Source organism: Engystomops pustulosus, chromosome 11, assembly GCF_040894005.1.
Source record: "Engystomops pustulosus chromosome 11, aEngPut4.maternal, whole genome shotgun sequence".
NCBI lineage: Eukaryota > Metazoa > Chordata > Amphibia > Anura > Leptodactylidae > Engystomops > Engystomops pustulosus.
Window position 1 is genome coordinate 34,997,709 of NC_092421.1, and position 25,239 is coordinate 35,022,947.

Below are 25,239 nucleotides of genomic sequence, written 5' to 3' on the forward strand. Positions count from 1 at the left end.
AAATATATATTATTTAAAAATAAACATTAGGAAGGCCGATAAATTAACATCGCTCACAATAGGATGCAATCTAAAAATGCATTAGGGGAAGGTCTGTCCACATCATTTTGCTCAATCATTGCTTTACCGTTTCATTCTCTCTCACCTCTTGTTCTTTTCCTCGCAATCGGAATGTAACCTTTACATCACTCTACGTCTGAGCGCTTAAAATAAAACTCCATAGCAGTTCTTCTTAGGTTCCTTATCTTATCCTTACAAGGAGACTTCACTTTATATAAACTGCTTCTATCCTAATTTTTCAATTCTTTTTAAGTCTACTTTTGAATTTTTAAAACTTTTTCTACTTGTTATAAAACTTTATTATTTCTTTTTAAGACTCCCTGAAGTATGAGGTGCCCAGACTTACAGTCAATCCACCATCATTACTGTCCTAATAATCATAGGTAAAAAGTACTGAAAATGACCTCTGATAAATCTTGGTTTATGATTTTTCTGGATGACCATGCGCATGTTATTGCAGGATATTATGATGTTAAGTGAAATCCATCATAAAAAGACATTTTCACTGTTAAGAATTTCTATTATTGTCATCAACTGTTTTATTGTATCTTTTTAGACATTAACCAGGTAATAAAGTGACGAGGATGACACATATTGTTTAAGTAAATCCCTTTAGTAACAATGGCTTCTAGTTCTATATAATAACTTTATTGCTTCAATTATTTTTTTTTATTTAGTTTCCTCTATCCAAAACAAAATATTTTTTTTCTTTATTTTTTTTCATTTACACAGGAGCATAAGATCTCTGCAATAAATTCTACTTTCTTTAAAGTGAACCTGTCACCAGGAATGTCATTTGAGCCGGTGAAAGTTTCCGATAGCTGATTTTAAAAAATGATTTGTCAGCATTCTGAATACTGCCACTGCTTTATAAAACTTTATTCCACATTACCTTGCTCCCTGTCAGCAGCGTGTGGTGTGTGCTTGGGGGTGGGGTGTTGGGGGAGGAGCAGTAACATCAACCTGTGTGCCTGTGTCTCAGTCTCCTCATGCGTTCTTCCTCTCCTCCACGGTGATCCAGCAGTCATGATGTGCATTTAGCAGGAAGGGGAGAGGGAATGAGGATGATGTGGAGGAGAAAAAGAATGCATGAGACACTGACACAGAGGGAGACAAAAGCACACAGGCTGCTGCAACTGCCCACCTCCCCCAGGACTCACCCCATGCTGACAGTAGGGAGTCAGGTAATGTGAAATAAAGTTTAATAAAGTAGTGGCAGGAAACCAGATTTACTGACAACTCGTAGTTGGACTTATCTCTCTGCCCACTGTGCCCTCAGGTGAAGCTCTCTGGATGCTGGAAATTTATGTAACTGCAATGGTCAATGTAAGAGTTTTGAAAGGTGTCTTTAGTGAAGCTTCATGGTGCATCCTTGTTCCTGTGACATCCCAAAATTCTGGAAATCCTATCGTCACAGGGACACAATTATACTTAGTCTGGAGATACATTTACAAAAATACCTGTTCCACCTTACATACAAATTCAGCCTAAAGGAAATCTAAATCCATCATAATAAACCAGGGACACTTACTCATAGATCCAGGTATGTTGACTGTGGTAATCTTCTAATATTTGTTATCCATAGCTTCCTTCCTTCTAAAATCAACTGTTATAATTATGCTAATGAGCATGGAACCATATGGGGGCTTTACCAGAGCAAAATCAGATGAAAATCCATCCTGAGGCGGCAGACTGCAGATCCTAGAGGGGCCAGTAGTATGGACATGTATATTCTAGCCCATACTACCCATAATTCTAGTTTTAGATATTTGGGCTAGAGTATCTTACACTGGGATTATAACAATAGTTTTATTTCTTTTTTTTTAATTTGTTTTATTAAAGATAGAAGCACTAAATGAGCACTAGGAACACAGTCCTTATCACATTATAATACATCAAATAGGAGTCACATATAACATTACCTGTAACATAAAACTTTAAATTTGGACTCTACAAGCTCACGTTCCAGTTTCTCCCGTGCCCCCAACGATTTTTACAGAATAAGAACCAAAGCCGGGTTGGAGTCTCCAGTATCTCCTGGTGGTCCATGGAGAACTCCCCATGGTAACACGTAACTACGACAAATGGGAAGAGAAAGGGAGAGTAGGAAGATACTGATAAGAGTTGTGGGCAGAGGGAGAGAAGGGGGGGGGTAGTAGGGTAGACAGGGAAGGTGGGGTGGAGGCACTCAGGTCAGGAGGCGGGGGAATAACCAATTACTTTATCTTAAGATGCAGTAATTTACAAATCTGTGATAACAGCACAAATTATTAGGTCAGAATCAAAGAATATGCAATGAACCCAATGCGCAAAGTCTGCAGACTGTGACTTCTTGTGACTTTTGAAAATATCTTGCTCTTCTATGCTCTTTTGTGAACTAAAAGTTTAACTGGGGTAATGTTTTACATGAATAACAGAGCTCCAGACATTTTAGCTCACAAGATTTTTTGCATAGAAGACAAGAGCAATCATCAGTATGCATTAGCAGGGTGACTAACCTGGAGGCATTGAGTCACTTGCTTCTCAGGCAAGTGGTATTTTAATGGTTTTGATTTTAGTAGAGGCACATGTCTGCTGCTGTGGAGGCCTGACTGAACATTCAAGAGAACATACTTGTCAGTCATCATTAAAAGAGCAGAACAATGCTGGTTAGTCCTTCATTTGAAGAGGTTTGAAAGCTGACTTTACAATATGATGGAAGTAGACAATATGTTTTAAGGTAGTTGTCAAAGAGTATAGAAAATCCATCATGATAAACTAGGGGCAGTTACTCATAGACCCAGGCACTGTAACTGTAGTAATATTCTTATGCTTGTTATCCTTCTAAAATCAACTTTTAACATAATGCTAATTAGCCTGAAGGCTGGTAAGGGCAATTACAGAGCTTTCGTGGAGTAACTTCACAGGTTGTTAATACACCAGTCTTAATAAATTCCCCTCTGTATGTAAAATAAACGGCCATGTGCATTGATCTATTTAAAAGTAGTGCATTTAGTGCAGTCACGTGATGTCTGCACATGGCAATTTATTTATTTGAAATATCGTCCCATAAATTTTGTGTATGCATATATCTTCATATGCAAAATTTAGATATGTAATAAAAATTAAATTTTTTTCAAATGCAGTTTTTTTCACATGCAGCAGGTTTGCTATGATATTTGATTGTCCAGGTTTGTGATATTTGATTGTCCAATGATGTTTCTGTTATGCAAGCCAGAAGGCGATTGGAGAAGTGCTACCACCTGACCAGGGGAGTATATAGCCCCCTGCTAGGCGGAAGCACATGGTCTCAATACATTCAGTCTTTGTACAGAGTCTGCAGACAGCAGCAGACCTCAAGGTCTTTCTGCCACAGCCAGTGTCCTCGGGAAACTCCAGGTGCTGCAGGACTGCTGCCTGGCACCCAGAACTGAGCTCCAACACCCGGTTTCTATTCCACCTGTACCAACCCAGCCTTAATCTACTATCAGGCTGCGTGTAACCTTCCTGTGGACCAGCTCCCCATGACTCTCCCAACTTAAGAATCTTCTGTTATCGTTTTGGGCAATTTCCTTCTGTTCAATAAAGAACTGTAAGTTGATTTGCACAACGTTGCCTCAGTCTGATCCCTGGATACGGCTGCTTACCACCCGTAGCTCCCCATCTATCACCCAGGGACTCATCCTACAGACACCTCTTCCTCCTTATTTCTTGCACACACCACCTGCTGATGACCTGCCAGACTGTAAGTCAGCCTACCAGTCCCCATACCAAGCACCGTGACCACAGTGTGCCCAAGGTTGCATTAGGCAGCCAATCCGGAGTTCTGGGCCCTGGCTGCCACCAGGCCCCCTAGAAAAGGCAAGGCCCTGGTGGGGGATGTTGCATATCCATTAATAATGGAGGCCAATAAAACATCTATTTTCAACAGTTGAGAATTGGCATATGCTCGTGCATTTAGCCGAGGTGTGCATTCACAAGAGGCAACTCTCATGTTTATTTTTAAGCAAAAGATTACAGCAGACAAAGGTAGGGGGAAGTGCTGAGGGAGGAGGAGACAGTTTAAAAGCCTGTGATGCTTGAGTATGTAGGGACTCAGACCCACAGGAGCCTTTTGTTTCATTAGCATAATTTTAAAAGTTGATTTAAGAGGGAATAAGGCCATGGATAACAAATATAAGATGACCACAGTCACAGTGTCTGGATCTATGAGCTAGCCTCCCTGGTTTATCATGATTGATTTTGAAAGTTTTTTCCTTTAACAATGAGAGTACAATGGACCCCCGTTCTTGTGTTCTGTGGGAGTCCCATCACTGAGATCCCCCCGATCAGCAAGTTAGCACCTATCCACAGTATAGAGACTAAATTTTTGTCAATGGAGAATCCATAAGGAGAATACACTGTACTGAAGAGATGCAAACATAACAAAATAGTACTGTCTACAGTTGGGAATATCTTCATTTTGGAATACATATGCTGGTTTGGCTTCCATCCCATGTAATTTCATTAGGTTTTCAAAAAAAGTAGTGTTAAGGGGGCTGCCTTATTGGTAGCTAAGAGCCATTACTTTCCCAACAGTGTCAACTGTTACACAGAGCAATATGCGAGATAGATCCGTATATATTCTGGTCCTAGGCATTATTGATGGCAGTGATAATAATAATAACTCTTTATTTATATAGCGCCCACAGATTACGCAGCGTTGCACAATGCATGGCAAATTGGTCCCTGTCTTCAACGGGTCTCACAATCTAAACAACCTAACAGTATGTTTTTGGAGTGTGGGAGGAAACCGGAGGACCATGTGTTGTACGTGTTGTATTTTACTGCATTTTCTTTCACTTTCTATCATGTGTCTTTTAACATGTGCATCTGCTGAGTAAATGTAATATATCAGAGAGAAGATTATCTATTAGATCAGTGTCCTTTCCTAACAGACGATATTCTAGGGGTTGTCATTTACTCACCCCATTGATCAAAAGGACAATCCTTTATGTAGGATACACCTTTTATTTGTAAAAAGAAATTACCCGGTAACACAGTTCAATAGAAGAGAACTCCAGCTGTAATTTCTAAATGTCTAAATTGAGCTTTATGTCCCAATGAAAGAGCGATTTAAAGATATTGGGGTCTGTCTGTCGAGACTGAAATCATGCAATGTGAAAATGAAGTGTTAGAATCTATTTGGCCCGGCAGGAGAGGAGGTGTGGAAGCAGACAGAGGCAGAAGCGCCTCATTCACACGCTGACAAAGGGCTGTATGCAGCCAGACCTCTCAAATAATTATGGTGACCCTCTGCAATGGCAAATCAGATTTGATGACAGCCTCATTAAAAATGGACCTTTGGGCGAAATTGAAAGAAACGTGGAAGTTTGAAAAGTGAATTTATGTAATATGACAAAGAAGCTTGTACATTATAAATTTAATGCTTTTTACCTTTCATTTCAAAGGCGGACAGGCACTTTTTTTTCACTACATACACTTCTTGATTGAAATATATATATAAATCATAAGTATATGATATTTGAGTTAACCTTCTGTTGCCATTGCAGCTATTTTACACTATTTTCTTGTATGCACTAGATTTATTGAGTATTGAATAATTTGTTCATCTTCCTTCATATACATACATTTTAAAACATTTTATGTTGGGTTAACAAAACCTATTTAGACACGTTCTACACCAAATTAAAAATAGGCTGCACCGAGTAGGTTACCAATTTATGATTGGTGGGGGTCTGACCTCCAGGATCCGCACAATACTGGAATAGGGATCCTAAGCTTACAGGAAATCTACTGCTCTATACATTGAGGGAGATGTATTAATGTATCGGTCTTAAGCCCAGTGCAGAGTAGGACTAGACAGATCTCTGCTGCGCCAGATTAATCCCTGTGTCTGATGCTGGATGGTTAATCTGGTGCAGTATAAGGTTTGGGAGTGGTACTTTGCACATTGGTCTCTTTTGCTGCACCACTAGTGCACACTAAAGATTCAAGGGTTGTTTTCCATCCGATTAGGCCCCTTAGTTACCTAGGACATCCCCCTTTTTTGGACGGTGTCAGAGAACCGCCTTCAATAAAGGAGGCACATGGAATTTCAGATGCTAATTACTCCTGAATTCTGGTGTAGACATATTGATACATCACCCCTAATGTCTATAGGACTATTGGAGCTATATCATGTGGGAGCACTCACCAGGCGAATGCTTGCATAGGGATGGGCTTAGTATGATCATCATTGCAATAATTTGAGATCCCAGTGGTCAGAGATCCATCTGCTATACCAATATTAGCAATATATGCCAATATGTCACATTCTCCATGGGGAGACTTTGTTACAGAATTGACATGGTAGCCAAGGAGTTTTCATGTTACATCTCTAATATAAAATCTGATGTTTGTGTAGCCTATTGAGTGTTAGCCCGAACCCCTGAGGAAGCCATTCTTACTGGCGAAACATGTCGGGGGGCTAATGTTAGCAGTATACTGACTAGCAGTATTGATTGCCCTTCTAGTCGGTCAGCGCATACCACTTGGTGTGCAATTCACTCTTTATATAGGGATTTGTTATTGTTTGGAAACCCAATGTATGGGGACTTGTCAGTGTCTGAATGACCCTACATGTAGGGCCAGCCAATAGGTGCGACGATGTTTGCACAGTCAGGGAAAGATTTGTCACATTCTATATATCGCATGAACAACTAGCTGCATCTTTAGGATTATACTGGTCCAGTCTCTCCAGTGACCCCTTTGAGGGTTCCTGTGAATAGGGCCTGGTCGATAGATGACATGGCTCTCTGTGTGTGGTACATAAATAAAAAATAAAAAATCTGCGAAAGCGTTTAAGCCGTGCAGCATCTCTAGCTGTATAAAGTATTCTCATAAAGTCCTTTTGTTATGAGGATTTAAATGTGCAGGCGCACTACAACCCCCCACCCACTGTGTGAGATTACAGCAGGCACGGGGAGGGGAAAGTGCTGATTGATCAGAGGGGTGGAGATAGTATAACAGCCATTGAAGATATAGCAATGTAGCGCTCTGGTAATACCCCCCAGAGACCTTTAGGCTCATTAACATAATTTTTAAAGTTTATTCCAGAAGGAAGGAGGCCATGGATAACAAATATAAAATTAATAGAACAGTCATGGCGTGTAACATTTATGGATTCATGAGTACGTGTCCCTGGTTTATCATGCTTGATTTTGATTACATTTCCTTAAAATAAAACCAAAATATATGATATTTTGGAGGAACTTTGCTCCTAAGCTGAATTTTCTCTTTAAGGAATGTCATCAAAGTTTTTCAGGATATAAACATAGCAGTTATGTGAACTTTATGTGGAAGTAAAGCGGCCGTTAATAGCTCTTTGTAGACTCAACAATAAATATTTCTTACAATACTTCTACATATGCAGATGTACTGTACAAACAGAATTACAGGAAATTAGCTGAGGAGATCAATTAATTTTAAATGTGGAAAATGCAATAATGTAAGAACTTCTACTTGGTCCTAAAATAAAAAAGCCTTCACTCATCTCCTTCTCGTATTACAGCAGAACGTGCCTTTGAAAAGTGAATGATTACATTTAGAATCATTAGTAGTTGACAAGTGCGTAAAAGACTGTCCAGACCATAACTTTTCCTGGAAAGGCATTCAAAACATCTACTAATGCCAAAGACTCCATCGTCATCTAAGGCAGTTTACAGATTACTGGTAACATCTTTAGTAGAGCACTTACAAAAACTCATAAAACCATGAAACTTGCTGATAAGCTACAAAACCCATTTAGGAATAGAGTGGAGTAAAAAGATCAAAGTGTCCTAAGAGCAGAAACTTAGTATTACTAGATATTATACATTTTCAACGTCAAAAGAGAGATTAATACTTTTTCTTTTACTAGAATCTTAAAGAAAGTTCCTCAGGCCAAAAGAGTGAGCATGTACTTATGGAATTATCAGAAAACTTACCTTTGAAGTATCATTTTTAAGAATAACACTTAATAATAATAGTGATAATCAGTGATTGTCTTAAACTACAGCATGCACTATACATTTACAACATGTGTACATATACTACTGAGCAAAAGGTGCAGATATTAAAAATGCTGTATCTGAGGAACCTTCCTGCATGGACTGATGTGATGAATGTCACAGTCCGTTCCAATCCGGACTATTAGTGCAGGGTCCCGGTTGTCATAAGACAGCCGGGGCACTACTCTTCCCTGCATGGGGGGCCCATGAAGACCTTAGGTTAGGTCCATGGAGAAACTCTTTGGCCCAGCCTAAGACCCCTTAAAGGAAACCTGTCAGCGGGGACCTCATTTTCACTAAAGATGGATTGTAAAAGCCCATGACACCTGCAGATCAAATATGCCTCTCTGCCTTTTCTAAGCATTTGCATTACAATATTATAATAATAATAATAATAATAATAAACATGTAACTTGTATGAGCTGCAGGATGCCTCCATTTTTGTGCTCCTGTACAGCTCTATCCCCCCACCACTAATGTCAGATCACCAGGCTGTGACCTCTAAGAAGGAGCAGGAGGAGGAGCTGTGCAGAGCACAAAAGTGATGGCTAAGCTCTGATGAGGGAGCAACACAGACAAGGCACATGTTGCTTTTTGAAATGCATCCAACCAAAGCCCAGCCCCCGTGACTACCCCAGGATTTTGTCAGGGAGCAAGGTAAGTTATAACACACAATTATATTGTAATGCAAATGCTTAGAAAAGGCAGAAAGACATTTGCACTGCAGGTGTGATGGGCTTCTGCAACCTGTCGTTCATGAAAATGAGGTCCCTGGTGACAGGTTCCCTTTAATGAAATCTGTATGGGTGTTCACTAGGGGTTAAAAAGCTTTGTCCTCTCCATGGCTGCCATTTTAAAAAATCAGTTTGTAAACTTATTTGCGACTGAGGCGAGTCCAATGGTAATAATGGAGTCCTGCATATGCAGTGTTCACTACACTAACTCCCTAGTCCTAACTGACAGGTCTCACTGCTATCAGTGCTTAAAGACCAGCTGAAAAATATTCACATACATATGGAGCTCTGTAGGAAATACAAATAAGTCAAATGTTTTAAACTTAGCCATGCTGGAACATTGAGAGAGAGCTTTGTTACATCATTCAGCACTTTATGTCATGTAACCAGGGTAATGTTATCTTTGACTCCTAACATTTGCAAAATGTACCCCATTTATGTATCTGATCACATAAAAATAACAGCATGACTCCATAACTTCTACTCCTCCCCATATCCTCATGCAGATATGCTGTGGTGCAGATGTTAGGGGGTAAAAGACCTTAGATGACATCACCCTGGTCAGATGACAGTGCTGAATGGTGAGAAGAGGCATGGGATATGGGGAGGAGCTAATGGGCTTGTCCTATGCCAGTTAAGAGAGCAATGTTGATTTTTCATCTAAAAGAATGGTGGCATTTAGCAAAAGGGGCTCTATGGAAACCTGTTACTAGCTGTATTTGTGAAAATGTGGTTACAGGTACCCTTTAACCCAAACAAGTGCAGATTTGTTCCTTTATTTTGCTCCATGCAAAAAGATAAAACCAACTATGCAAGATCACAGCTTCTGGAGTAAGTTTTCAGCTTTACTTTGAAATTTAAATTTTCTTTTACTGGTCCTTTTTGATTTTTCATGCACCAAGATCCATGCTCTCTATACATGTGCTCTTTTCCATGTCCATTACCCCCAACCATGCTGGAACTGGGCACAGTAGCTGGTAATAAGGCACCTGGTGTAACAGCATCACCTATAAAGTGTACGATGACCCAGACAGTTAGTCACAAAGATCACTTTAAGTACCTGCATGTCTCCCTTGCTAATTTATAACTCATGTTGCACTAAAATTTATTGATAAAGGAAAATTTAATATAAGGAGCAAGTGAAGTGCAAATGGAATAGACATCCACTGAATATAATGGTGCCTGGGTTATCCAACAAAGTTATTTTTTATAAATAGTTAAGATAAAATAGAAGCGAAACGGAAAAGCTGGTTGTATCTACACACACTGCTATGCACGTCTTATATGCCACTAGAAGAGGTAACATTTATCTCCACTGCTATGGATCTTTAGAAAACAGAGATTTAATACAGATATATGTGTATTTTGCGTATATATAGTCAAGTAAGTAAATATATAAATGGTAGATATAAAATATATGGTAGTAAGTTGTTCCAGTTTAAATTACATCAAAAGACAAGGGGCACAGTCTCTCTCTGGAGAAAACAAGGTAAAGAACACTTATGACCGTGAATCTGTGGAATAGCCTGCCTTAGGTGCTGAGCACAGCAGTTACGGCAGAGAGCTTCATAATGGGTCTACTTGTGGTATTTAAATCAAATAAACACTAAAGGTTATGTGATAATAAAGAATTGTATTCCCTACATCCATTCTCCTCACCCTCTCCCCATGTCTCTCTTGGTTGAACTTGGCCATATGTCTTTTATCAACCGTACTAACTATGTAACCAAGTGTGTACATGAGGGCAGCACAGTAGTGCAAAGCCAGAGGAAGCGATAACTTTTATCCGGACCTGTCCCCGTACTAATCTGTCCTTACTTATCATATTATTATTAGAGATGTGCGAGTATACTCGTCCGAGTACACTGCTCGGTCGAGTATTAGCATACTCGGACCGGCTCGTTAGTCGGACGAGTTTCTCGCCGGCTCAACATCGAGCAGTAAATTAATAAAATAAATTGAATAAAAGTATTTTAATTGTAAAAAAAAAAAATATTACACGTTTCCAGATGTTTTACTTGTAAGAACACATTGAAATAGCACTATTCTTCACTTTCCAGGTGTGCGCGCGTGGCTCCCGCTAAGTTAGGAGATGTTCGGAACATCTGGAATATGAAGAATAGTGTTCTTTCAATGTGTTCTGCACTTAAATGGTCCTGTGTTCACTGTTTTTAATGTTTTAATTCTATTCTTCACATTGCAGGTGAGAGGGTGTGTCTCCCGATAGGTTCGGAGATACGCGCGCACAGCTGCAAAGTGAAGGATAGAATTAAAACATTAAAAACAGTGAACACAGGAGCATTTAAGTGCAGAACACATTGAAAGAACACTATTCTTCACATTCCAGATGTTCTGAACATCTCCTAACTTAGCGGGAGACTCACACACACAGCTGCAATGTGAAGAATAGTGTTATTTCAATGTGTTCTTACAAGTAAAACATCTGCAAACATCTGGAATATTTTTTTTTGCACTGTTATTTTAATGTTCTGTTTTATTAAAAAAATGCTCGGGTCTCCCATTGACTTCAATGGGGCTCTTTATTCGACACGAGCACTCGAGCATCTGGAAAAGTTCGTCTCGAATAACGAGCACCCGAGCATTTTAGTGCTCGCTCATCCCTAATTATTATTTATAAATATCAGTATAAATGATCTTTCCTGTAACATTTTTCTTATAGCCAAACTTCAGACAACTTTCCATTATTTGTTTTATCAGCGTTTTTACAAAGTGAATCCCTTGAAAAGTATGGCTCTAGCAGGAGTGAGTATTTCCAATGCCACAGTTCTGCTTAGCATGCACCTTGTGTGACTGCATTGATACACCTGCCAGAAGCAAAGTGTTCACTGGAATTTTTTATACAAATGTTAGCAGCTATTTAATCTAGTTTTGGGCTATTTCCATCCAAGGTGAACCCCTGTGCTTATTAGCTAGTAGAGACATGTGAACACGTGCTTTCTTTTCGGTTAACCTTCTCGTAGTCATGAATTATGAAGCTAAAGGGAAAGAATTATTTTACAATTAAAGTATATATTTTTTTAACTTAAATACGGAAACTGTATTAACTTTTTAATTAATTGATCTTTTATATTGGGGTTTAATACAGTTGCCAATATTTGATCACATAAGGAATAAGAAGTTTGGCACTTCTAGCACACCACCATTTGAAAAGAAGTCAGCCTTGTTTAACATTGAACATTTATGACCAGTTTCAACAACTGCAATGGTTAATAATCAATTATCACAACAATGTTTATTCACAATTTGTTTAACGATAAACCAACCTAAAGAAAATCTACCATCAAAGCCAAGCATGATAAACCAGGGACACTTACTCATAGATCCAGGCACCGTGACACTGTTAATGTTATATATTTGTTATCCATGGCCTCCTTCCTTCTAAAAGCAGCTTTTGCAATTATGGTAACGAACTATTAAAGGCTACTGGGGTGGTTCCCAGAGCCCCTCCGTGCTGCAGATTTACAGGCTGGTGGACTTTCTCACCCTCCCTCTCTATCCTCCCCCGCCCTCTGTGTGATGTAATGTCACTGCAGCACAGGACTTGCCGGCTGATTTACCTATTTATGAAATACATTATATTGTTTGATTGTTTCCGTATGGGTACAAAATCTCTACTCCTATTACCGGAGTTTTGATATTGGTCAACAAGGCATTTTAGACCTGCAGACTTCCATTATGATTGTTAAAATTAAAGATTTCCTTTTTATCACCCTAGATAGCAGCTCTAACCACAACAGTCTGTCCATTGCCATGTCTTTATCCTTAACTCATGAAATAACTCCATACAGTAAGAATAAAGAATGTTCATGATTTGGATCAACCCCTTTGGGTTTTGAAGATCAGGTGGCCACACAATAGTGAGATGCCACTAAGATCAGCTCCTAATAAACAGTGATCAGGATCTTGAAAAATGGTGATGCTGACCCACATTCTTTCCACAAGCTGCATTGGTTTCCAGGAGGTGCCCCACAGGAATAAAATGCCCACAGCAGAACCTCCCACACTAATGAAATACCCACAGCAGAGCCCCCTTCCAGTAGTTAAATGTCCATAGCCATGCCCCCTTAAATACAAAACACTCTATATTTACCTTCGGCTTCTTCTCCCCGTGGCTCCATCTTCTTCTCATTAGGTCTTCCGGGCAGAGGCATGTGTATACTTATGCCCGAACACACACCATATATCACATGTGTATGCACAAGGACAGAGGGCTTAGACGTGCCCTTTCCGCTTTGCTTGGAAGGCGCAATGAGAAGAAGACGGAGCTGCAAAGGACAAGAGGAGGATCAGGGATCCTTTTTAAGTTTAAATTCTTTGGCCACAGCCTGCGACCAGGTGTTCCATGGACATGCCTTGGGCCGCGGCCTGCTGGTTGGGGACTGCAGCACTAGAGCATGGGTGACAGCATCAAGAAATGTAGATTGTAGTGGTATCAGTAGTTACAGTGCCGCAAGTATGTAATAACATTATGGCAGATCACATGCAAGTGAAAAACTCATTAGCCGTAATAGAATGAAAGTGATAATGGGATTGATTTAAATTGACCTTTTATTAGTGAGAGTGTGAGCATCCACTTTATTTCCCCTGGAGGGTAAAAATTTCCAATCACGAGCGTATCCATATCAGCTAAACTATTCCCCAGATGGTATAACTGATGGTCTTAATTTGGTTGCACAGAATGTATTATTTTACACTTACAAAATTACATCGAATCTTGTTTTATTAAATATATTCACTGAAATATCTGTGCCTGGAAAACGGCTCTGAATGGGGCTGTGTCTGCATGTACATGCTTCCCATAATTGATACACATGGAAAATTTAGCTAATCTAATGTTAGATCCAGTAGGGTGGCCACTAGATAGAGAACAGAGATGTCATCCTGGATTGGCTGACATTGATTCATAGAGCTACTATCCTAAAGCAACCAAACACTTGCAGGCAAGGATGCAGGAGCAGGTTTATAAGATTAGGGGACACTGCTGAATTTTTTTGGCCAAGTTATTATACATAATTATTTGGGAGGGAGGTGGCATCACTACCTATACTATAATTACTTCATGGGTGCAGTGAGAAACAATTAATATAAAAATAATTAAAAATAGGGCTCTGTGTACGATTTCATTCAGGGGTGTATGAATTATTTCAGGGGTTTAGTTTGTGCTTATTATAAGTAACTCAGGACGACTGTATGTAACATAATAGATAAAAAAGGGGATGCGTAGAAATACTCATTTAGAGACAACAATATTTTTATTCAGAGGGCATAATATTTATTATAATTAACATATGTAGGGGCACAGCATGGTAAGCTGTGATGTGCGGAGAATATATATTTGATGGTGGTTTAGTGGGTCCACCAAAACCGATCCAGACACAAGGTGCATGCGCTGCTTGACTGAAAGGTCAGAAGCCAGCTGGGATTGTATGTGCATAGGTTCCTATGACATTGCTGGCATATTGCACACATTAACTTTAGGGGCAGTGTCCAGTCCTATCATAAATTCCTTATTGACCCATATACCTACCTATCTTTGACTATTCAATTACCTTATAATTTTGTACCATCTTGGTTTTTACTCAGTTGGTCTGACCTACCAATGCGTCTGTCCGTCTCTCTGGTTTGTCTTACTTTTCTATGCACAAACTAGGGTAGGGACCTTCACTCAGTTGTCATCTGTGATTTAGCATTGGCTCACCATGTAGGCAAGAGCAGCCCCTGCACATCTTACCTGTCTTAACAAATATACTTTAAGTTATTTTTAGAGGTTTAGTGTGGAGATATTGGGGATATAAGGGGTAGATTGCCACCTGTGAGGTAAGTTGCCACTTCTACCTGTGCCCAAGACAATGATATGAATGTGTCATGGTTAATGACTATTCAGGAAGGGGGGCACAGAATTTGCCTGTATGAATGAATTCCTGATGGCAGCCCGGCATAGAATAGATGTCATAATTAATGGAAAATCATGAAAAGTAAAAAATTATCAATTTTCATAGGGCACACCATAAAATTAAATAAAGAAAAATCCATGTCGAAATCAATGTGACCTATCAATACATATTGAGTAGATTTTAATCACAACTCTTGAGCAGATATTATCACCAAAAGAAAGATAAAATGCGTAATCAAATAATTCCACAAATGCAATAAAAGATATTACAAAACTAGATAAGCCTTCTAAAAGATGTAATGAGCGGAACTTCCTCATGGGTATTTCTACGAGAATTATATTTTTCTACAATCCCATTCTTGGCATTATGAAAATGTGTTAGAGATAAATTACGAGATTCTACATTCTAGCTTTTCTCCGGGTAACACAGATAATATTTCCCTTGGATAATTTTCTGTTATAACTTGGTGACAGTCTATTTGTGCTACATATCCATCTGTTCATCCTTAAGCTTCATTAGGAAGTGAGAGAAAACACATTTAAATGGTTTCGGAAAGATATTCTGAAACTTGAAGAATCTCAGTTGAGAAGAGAACGTGAGATTGGTATGAAGAATGTGCGTGTACAAGGCTCAATTGTGTTTATCCGACTGAAAAAGAAACATTCGGTGACTAATTTCTTGTAAATATGAGGCAATTAGAAATCACAAGGAAAATGTCTCCAGCAAGGAGAAAGAATTGATTACTAGTGGACAAGTAAATAGCTATAGATTTGTCACCAAATTGTACCCAATTACTTAACACAAAATAAATAATAGATCCCGGAAGGTGGCAGGCACCTATTCATAAATATACTATGGCAGCGACAGCTTGTCATATTTCAACTGGTAAAAAAAAGTACACAGAACCCCATAGGAGACATTATGTATGGCTGCTGTACACATAATTATAGGTAATTGTGTCCTTTACATCTGTACGGCTCACTGGTACTGGTGGAAGCTACAATGGTGGCCGTCAAAAGGCAGGTCTTTGGATTTCTAAAGTTCCAAAGAAGTTGTTCTCCAAGACATTATATTGTTGTACTGTGCATTATTAAGAAAAGCAAACATTTCTGAATTATACTTACCTTAAAGTGTATGTCTTTCCATAAATATGTTATTTACAATTCAAAAAGGTCTGAAATTCTGTACTTTTGCATTTCACAAGATATCATTATAGCTGCAGGAATCTATTTTAGGTCGTCCTATGTTATAGAGAAAGAATAACAGAGCATATTGTATAGAGTGTGCTGTCAACAAGCAGGAAGATTAATTATAGAGACATTTGTAGAGAGGAAGCTCTGGATCGCACATCCACACATTATACAGTGATCTATTGCCATTATGCACTACATCCACAAAACAAACTTGAGGTTCTTAGTTACATTTTGTTCAAATTGCATAAGGTCACTAACCACTGCACAGGGACTTCATTTTATAGGGTCCATATACTATTAGGTGTGGCATCACGTGGTGTCCAACATCTCTGCATAACAGCAGCAGTGACCAGAACCAAGCAGCCCCCCATTAGCCATACTCGCAGTCTTAAGTCTCCATGGAGGGGACACAAGACACAGGACCAGTACTGCACCACAGAAACATCAGATGCCATGCAGTACTGCACCACGTGAATACATCTAGAACGCTCAGCATTCCCTGTGGTCTCAGAAAGTGGCTAAGAGCAAGTAGGCAGCTACTTTATACAAAGCCATGGGGGCTTAGCCTGCCACTATGGGTCCTGGGAAGGTGCGTAACTATGGTGGTAGCAGCATCAGGGGGCCCCATCATCCGACCTGACACACCAAAGCACAATATATTATATATATATATATTCCATATACAGGAGGTCCCCTACTTAAGAACACCTGACTTACATACGACCCCTAGTTACAAACAGACCTCTGGATGTTGGTAATTTACTGTACTTTAGCCTTAGGCTACAATAAACAGCTGTAACAGTTATCACAGGGGTCTACAATGAAGCTTTAGTGTTAATCCTGGTTCTTATGACAATCTTTTTTTTAATCCAATTTTTAAAATCCAATTGTCACAGAGACCAAAAAAAATTTGGCTGGGGGTTACAATGATAAAGTATACAGTTCCAACTTACATACAAATTCAATTTAAGAACAAACCTACAGACCCTATTTTGTATGTAACCTGGGGACTGCCTGTATGTGATGTATATAGGCTGTATCTATGAAGAGAATATACTGTATGTGTATACAGTGCATTGTGTGTATATACTTTATGTCTGTATATATGCTGTACCTTTGTATATGGCACTGTATGTGTGTATATATCATGTATGTGTGTATATGATCTATGTGTATGTGCATGAGTGTGTAAATGTGTGATTTTAACTCGCATGCATACGAATATGTATAATGTATACGAATATGTATAATTTTTCACTGGGATGTGGGGCCCCATTCAGAAGCCTCTCCTAGTTACGCCCCTGGTGGCTGCTGGGTCTTGGTCCCTGTAGGTGCAGTGTTGCAGCATTGGTGGATGCCTTTTGATGCTGCATTCACTAATGTGGGGACCCGCCAGGTAGGTCACCGTGAAGTGGTAAGTCGCTTATGTAATGAAAATGTAACTAAGAACCTCAAGTTTGTTATGAATGTAGCCTAGCGGCAATATATCATGGTAAAGTATGTAGATGTGCAGACCAGATCTTTCCCTCTCCAAATGTTGGTATAGACTATACAATACATGGGGGACATGTAGCAGAGTTGTTTCTTTTGGTTTATAATTGAGACATTTGTGAGACCTTATGTATGATCCTGTCTTTTTCGTTATTCATATTCAGTTTTTCCTATCTTAAGGCTCTTAAACTTTTTGTTGCAAGTGTCTCAAATCCACAAGGACACAAGCCACATGAGGAGTGGATTTGGATTTTGATTATATGCAGGAGTGGAATTGAGTCCATGGTCTGTATTTTTAAGCACTCGTCACACCCCAGGGAGATGACAACATATGAGGCTGCAGTCACACGTAAATGTTAACGCATGCGCTTTCAAACACAACAACTGAGGAGATTTTCCTATTTACATTGCTGTCAACATGGCATTTACAAAATAAATGTGTTAACAAGATATTAACACACACACTAATGTAGCATTAACAAATGTGTTCATTTACATGGTGTTAATATGTGTTTTAATATTGTGTTAACACATGCATTTTGTAAGATCCATGTGAACAGCTATGTAATTAGGCAATTCTGCTCTTCTCAACTGTTTTGATGCAATAAATTTCCAAAAACATCTAAATGAAAAAATTTATGAATTAAAAAAAAAAAAAACCTTTCAATGCCCAACAGGTTTATGTGCAAAATTTTAAACATTTGCATCATGTCAAATAATTGCATTTTACATGTTAAGACATGGTCCATGAAAAAATAATCTTTCCTCTTCACCTCCATGTGAAGATTTGACCTGGACCATGTGCAGATTTGTGCCAAAAAGCCGCAGAAATAAGCAAAAAAAAGGTGATACATAAGTGTAGTTGCACAGAACATCTGGAAAATAAATATACATAAGGCACTGCACAAGGTGCAGAACAAGGTGCAGTTGAAAAACAACAGCAAAAGTTGCATTGGTAAGTTGCAAAAATGAGACAATATAATTAGCAGAAATAAAGATACATGTCCCTCATGGAGTCCTATGTGCAGGCATTATGCTATGCAGAAAGAGTTGTATAGCAGCAGGAGTAGAGCAGATTGCATAGCACATTTAATTACCCGGCCGCTGGAGTTCACCGAAAGTGCATTGTCCGAAAATAATGCAGTCTGCCGCAATTCACTTAGATTGTGCGCCCGATATGCTGCATGTGTCGCTTCCCCGCTCAGGTCTGACAGAGTTCACCATCTTTTTAGTGGTGAATGTAAGTGCATGGAAGTCAGCGACGCCAAAAATTGTTCACGTGTGCCAAAATCCCAGTGCAGAATCCGACGAAAGTTTGCTCCACGACCCTTAGTAAATGAGCCCCATTGTGTCCTTTCGGCTGGCATCATATTATAGAGCACAAAAAGCTGAGGAGATGGCACAGGAGAAGCAGGGAACATATGCAACACCCTCGCCGATGCAATGCAGAGCTGTGTTTGCGAATACGTCCCATCATGTAGCTTTCAGCCTGTGTAGGGTCTGACTAGCCCCACAGCATGTCACTACATAGTCCCTAGATAACACAGGGGAACACTGCAGTGGTAGAACCTGCCTGGTAAGGCAAGAGTTAAGAGTTTTGTGTGATGTCATATGTCAGCCAATCACATGTGTTACACTCTGTTTCTGTAAGCTGAGAGGTAATTGGAGGAGTAGCCACCACCTGACCAGTGGGAGTAACAAGACCCCTGTTCAGGAATCTTCTAGAACTCAGTTCTCTCTCAGAAGAGAGTGCTGTGTCAGGAGAGAGTTCACTCTCTCAGATTAGAGACTCAGAGGAGTCTGTGCAGCCAGCACACCAGACCAAGAGCAGGTGAGCCAACTCCCTGCCTGAAGAGTGGAGCTAATAGCTAGTTAGTGAGGAAAAGGGTATCATCCTACCTTCAAGGGTGATACCTGAAGCAATCCAGGATACAGCTGAAGCATCCTTCTAGGACACAGCTACCTCCCAGCCTGCCTTTGCCTCCAGGCTGATGATCTACATCCTGTGGCTCCCTCCAACTACATCTCCAGCATTCCGCCATCCTGTTAAGGCACGTTGCTACTGTTCCTGTTGGTTCCAATAAAGAACTGTAAGTTATTTTTGTTCAACGTCTGCCTCCGTCTGGTCCCTGCTACTACGGCTGTCACCATCACGGGCACCCTATCCACCACACTGGGACTCATATTCCAGACCCCAGAGGGTTGCCCCAGGGAGGACCGCTATAGCAGCCTCTCCCTCATCATTTCTTGCCAACACCACCCTGCTGGAGACCTGCCAGACTGTAGGACAGCCCTCCAGTTCCCCAGACCAAGCACCGTGATACTAGCGTCCCTAGGCCGCAACCGCCAGCCACTCAGGTACTGCGGGCCCCGGCTGACTCCAAGCCCCAAGAAAAGGCTAGGCCCCGGTGGGGGATGTTGCACATATTATAGAGCAGGAGGTTGCACATAGTGTCCTATCTCATGCAGCATGATATATACAGGAAGAGCTGAGTAGATTGTATATAGTGTTTTTTTTACAGCATATGAACAATGATACAGGGATCGTGCATCGGGACCGTGTTTTGGACTAAGCGGTCATGTGACTCTCCATTTTATGGATGGACAAAGGACCACAGGTGCCGTTGGTAGGATATGTCTTGGAGTTGCCAGCACAACAATAGCACCTTATTGTGACACTTTCTAATCACATCTGCAATCTGCAATGATAATAGAGAATATGTGACAGCATTATTAAAATTTTTGTGAAAAGGTGGCCAACCCCTTTAACATATCAATGTAGCTACTTTGGCTGTGGTATACTATGTCATACTATGCCTGCGCTAGTTGCAGTCTATGTTTACTGTGCATTTACCTGTATTATAAGATATGTATTAAGGATATTACTCTATTGAATATTCCATAATATTCATATCTATAGAAATGAAATCACTTTTAGAGTGTCAGCTCTGTTGAACATGACATTTATGGTGCAAAGTGTAAGAAAGCAATGCAAAAAAAAAGTTTAGGAGCAGAAGCAATGTTATATCTAGACAGTAGCAATTTATAGTGTGATTTTTACACGGCCGGCAAGTTATCCTTCGATGATTTCCTAAGGTGCTTTGGGGGATGGTTTTTAATAAATAAATTCAGACAGGCACATTAGGCACACAGCACTGAGCACCTTTCATCCCTTGTCTTCATCCAAGGCTGTGTGACTCCAGAAGGGAGAATTGGTGTCGGGTCATTACTGATTGTCTGTGCTCCTTGGATTGGGTTTAAATGGATTAGAACTGGACGGTCTTCAGGGAAATTTTATTTTTCTTGTTCAGTGACAGAATATAGGGAGAATGCATTTGATTTTTTTTTTCTTTCGCTGCAATTCTCAAGAAAGGATGGAGAGAGGAAGAAAGATAAAGCTGATAAGAGACCTGCACATTAATTCCAATTTAAACATCATTTCAATCTCTTTAGAATTAGACAGTGGTCAGCGTGTTTTAACAACAGATTATCTCATCCACGCAGTTGCCAGGATTATAGCCACCCCGTTGCGGGGGATTCTTATAAATTATTTGTGCGTTACTTATCTTCATGAAGCGAGTCATGCAAAAAAAACAAGCTAACCCCCTTATATTTATGTCTGTGGGTTTTTGTATCATGGATATAAAATTAATACACTTAAAATACTATTTTGTTGTAGAAGACATTTTTTTTAAAATGTTTTAAAAAAAATGTCTTCTACAACAAAATAGTATTTTCATGACTGCAGCTGTTGTGATTATTGGGTGCCTATATCATTATATGCATCATATATATATAGTTCTTCACAGATTTAACTACAATTTCCTTGCCTTATTTTGTATAAACATCCCTTGCTGCTCTGAACAATGCATGGACTTAAGAAGACCTCTGCATGTATCCTGTGATATCTTGAAGACCTCCACTAATCAGACTTGTTTTACCATCCCACTGATATGGGGTGTAACTTTGGGGGGTGCAGAGGGTGGAGTCGCAATCAAAGCCCAAGAGGCTTAGGGGGCCCATAAGGTGTTACTTTCCCATATGAGAAGACTAGTACTATCAGCCATACATTATAGTCAGGGCCTGGCACAGAATTTGCACTGGGGTCCATCAGCTTCAAGTTATGCCACTGCCCACAGATATTTGATTGGACTGAGATCTGGGATATTTGAAAGCCAAATTAACACTTTGAACTTTTTGTTATGTTCCAAGCACAGTTTCAAGAAGTTTTTTTTTATAAATTCAGCATGGAGCTGCAAATTACCTCTGGCCTGGTTTCTATACAGAGGCTCATTTGTGAAGAGGCATAGACAGCTGAGCACCTGCTACAGCAGCAGTTGGAGGCTGTAGTGGCTGTTCACACTCTTGACAGAAAAAAAACACTAATCCCGAACAACCCCCTTAAAGAAACTACTACCCAAAAAGCATCAAACTGCCTTCTTCCCACAATGCATTCTATTGCCATCTTGAAGTAAATGACACATATGTTTGCCCTTCTTACCTTACTGGGATAGCAATATCCTAACAAATGGTAATACTATATCAAGTAGATGCCAATTATGTAAGGGATGCAGTCCTGAATGGGGGTCAGTGATGCTCAATTGTAGCAGTAACCTAGCTAATTAAAATTTATAGCATGGGCATCTAGTCTCAGCTGTATTGTACATTCCCCAGTGTTTAGTACCATGGATGGCATAGTCAATATGCAGCATCTAAGGGGTTGTTTTCAAAATTTTTCAAGCCTTGCTAGTTCCTCTTTTATGGTACAATATTAGTACCATAAAAGTCAAGTACTTTTATTGTTATGGTTGATTGTTGACCACAAAGTGGGTTTAGATGTGAAAGCCTATGGACATCTAGTATATTTTATGTTTTGGTTGATACATCAGAAATGTAAAGATAAATAACATGTTATATTTAAGAAAAACCCATCTGAGAGTAAATTCCCACCACACTCTCCCTTTAAATCATCAATGTAATATATGGCGTATAATTAAACCTTTGGCTTTCTGTGAGTCTGTAAAGATGTCCGCTAATGCTCTACTCAGCCGGATGCTACTTTAAATCAAAGCTGTTTATAATAGACCACAGCTATACAGAGCTGGTACTTAGAAGTCAAATCTCCAAATGCTATAAATAGCTTTGAGAAATGAGTTTGGTTTATTAATTTGTCACATTGTGAAATAGAAGAAGTTTAAGCCCATAAAAATGCCCAGGCCTCCACCGCAGTGAAGTCAAAAGTGCTTTGAAATCAGAGGGAAAAAAATGAAATGGTGAAACGCATGCTGATTAGCAGCTACTGTACACAGAATATTGATCACTGCCTTCAATGTAAATGGCTTCTGTCATCTGCACCGCTAGGGGAAAAGGAACAACCATCATCGGCTGCATATATTTACACATCAAAACGCATACAAAAATCATTAACACTTACACATCAAAATACATCCCAATTAATATTACAACAGCATAAACATCAAATTGAATGGAATGAGATGCACAAGTGCATTAATTTGTCACTGGGTTTGGAGCATGAAGGAGATAAAACGCTTGGCGGTAAGGCCCTTTGGGCAACATCCACGTTATTATTGTACACTAATAAGGACCTTTCTTTTAAATTCCTAGGTTTATGCCCAATCCCCACCTGCAGATAAAATTATCCCAAGGCTCAGTAGCAGTGAATGCATATTAAATACATTGTTTAGACAAAAAAAATTTTCACATGTAAATGAAACATACTATTCCTAGTCATTGGCCAGGGGCATAACTAGGAGTCAGGGCCCCATAACACAGTTCTGAATGGGGCTGCTTAAAAATATACAAATATAAATACCTTTATACATAAACATATAGTTCTTTACTCATACACACACATTTATACACTCTTTCACACCTACGCAAACATACAGAGTAAATGCACATCACATACACTCACCGGCCACTTTATTAGGTACACCATGCTAGTAACGGGTTGGACCCCCTTTTGCCTTCAGAACTGCCTCAATTCTTCGTGGCATAGATTCAACAAGGTTCTGAAAGCATTCCTCAGAGATTTTGGTCCATATTGACATGATGGCATCACACAGTTGCCGCAGATTTGTCGGCTGCACATCCATGATGCGAATCTCCCGTTCCACCACATCCCAAAGATGCTCTATTGGAGTGAGATCTGGTGACTGTGGAGGCCATTTGAGTACAGTGACCTCATTGTCATGTTCAAGAAACCAGTCTGAGATGATTCCAGCTTTATGACATGGCGCATTATCCTGCTGAAAGTAGCCATCAGATGTTGGGTACATTGTGGTCATAAAGGGATGGACATGGTCAGCAACAATACTCAGGTAGGCTGTGGCATTTCAACGATGCTCAATTGGTACCAAGGGGCCTAAAGAGTGCCAAGAAAATATTCCCTACACCATCACACCACCACCACCAGCCTGAACCGTTGATACAAGGCAGGATGGATCCATGCTTTCATGTTGTTGACGCCAAATTCTGACCCTACCATTCGAATGTCGCAGCAGAAATCGAGACTCATCAGACCAGGCAACGTTTTTCCAATCTTCTACTGTCCAATTTCGATGAGCTTATGCAAATTGTAGCCTCAGTTTCCTGTTCTAAGCTGAAAGGAGTGGCACCCGGTGTGGTCTTCTGCTGCTGTAGCCCATCTGCCTCAAAGTTCGACGTACTGTGCGTTCAGAGATGCTCTTCTGCCTACCTTGGTTGTAACGGGTGGCGATTTGAGTCACTGTTGCCATACTATCAGCTCGAACCAGTCTGCCCATTCTCCTCTGACCTCTGGCATCAACAAGGCATTTCCACCCACAGAACTGCAGCTCACTGTTTTTTTTTTCTTTTTCGGACCATTCTCTGTAAACCCTAGAGATGGTTGTGTGTGAAAATCCCAGTAGATCAGCAGTTTCTGAAATACTCAGACCAGTCCTTCTGGCACCAACAAACATGCCCCGTTCAAAGGCACTCAAATCACCTTTCTTCCCCATACTGATGCTCGGTTTGAACTGCAGGAGATTGTCTTGACCATGTCTATATGCCTAAATGCGCCGAGTTGCCGCCATGTGATTGGCTGATTAGAAATTAAGCATTAACGACTAGTTGGACATGTGTACCTAATAAAGTGGCCAACGAGTGTATAAATAATATATATGTTACATACATATTATGCTGTACATTGTGCAGCATAATAAGTATATAATGGTGCGCATCCTCCATAGGATAGTGTTTAAAGGGGTATTTCCACAAAGACAAGTTTCTTAAATGTACTCAGGATAAAAAAATAACACATTCTCTAATTCACTGTTATTAACAAAAATGCAGCATTTCACAGATGTAATTCCAACCTGTCTCTATCAGTGCTGGTGTACACAATTTCAGTAGTCCCTAGATACGGCCCTGTAACTTCTGACTTAGGGTCAAGGCCACCATCTAGGATTTCTGTGCCACGCTGTGCAGATGAGATTTCTGTCTTTCAGCTCAATTCCCTTTAACCCCGCCCCCTGCAGTCCAGGATGGAGTTCACAGACTCATTACTTCCTGCCAGCACCACATTGTGAGGAAAGAGAAGCTGGAAACTTCAAACTAAAGGTAGATAAGTTATCTGGGGAAAGAGGGAGGTAGGTACATATCATTGTAACATTCTGTCATTCTCTGTCTGTCATGCCTCTGTGTAATAGGAATCTCATGCATCTCATCTTCTCTCATCTGTCTCATCTTTCTTTCTATGTGTCAGTACAATGTCAGAAGCCAGATGAAAGTGTATATGAACTGGTACTCTGATAAGCTAACCACATTGTCAACTCACAGAACTAGATGGGTAATA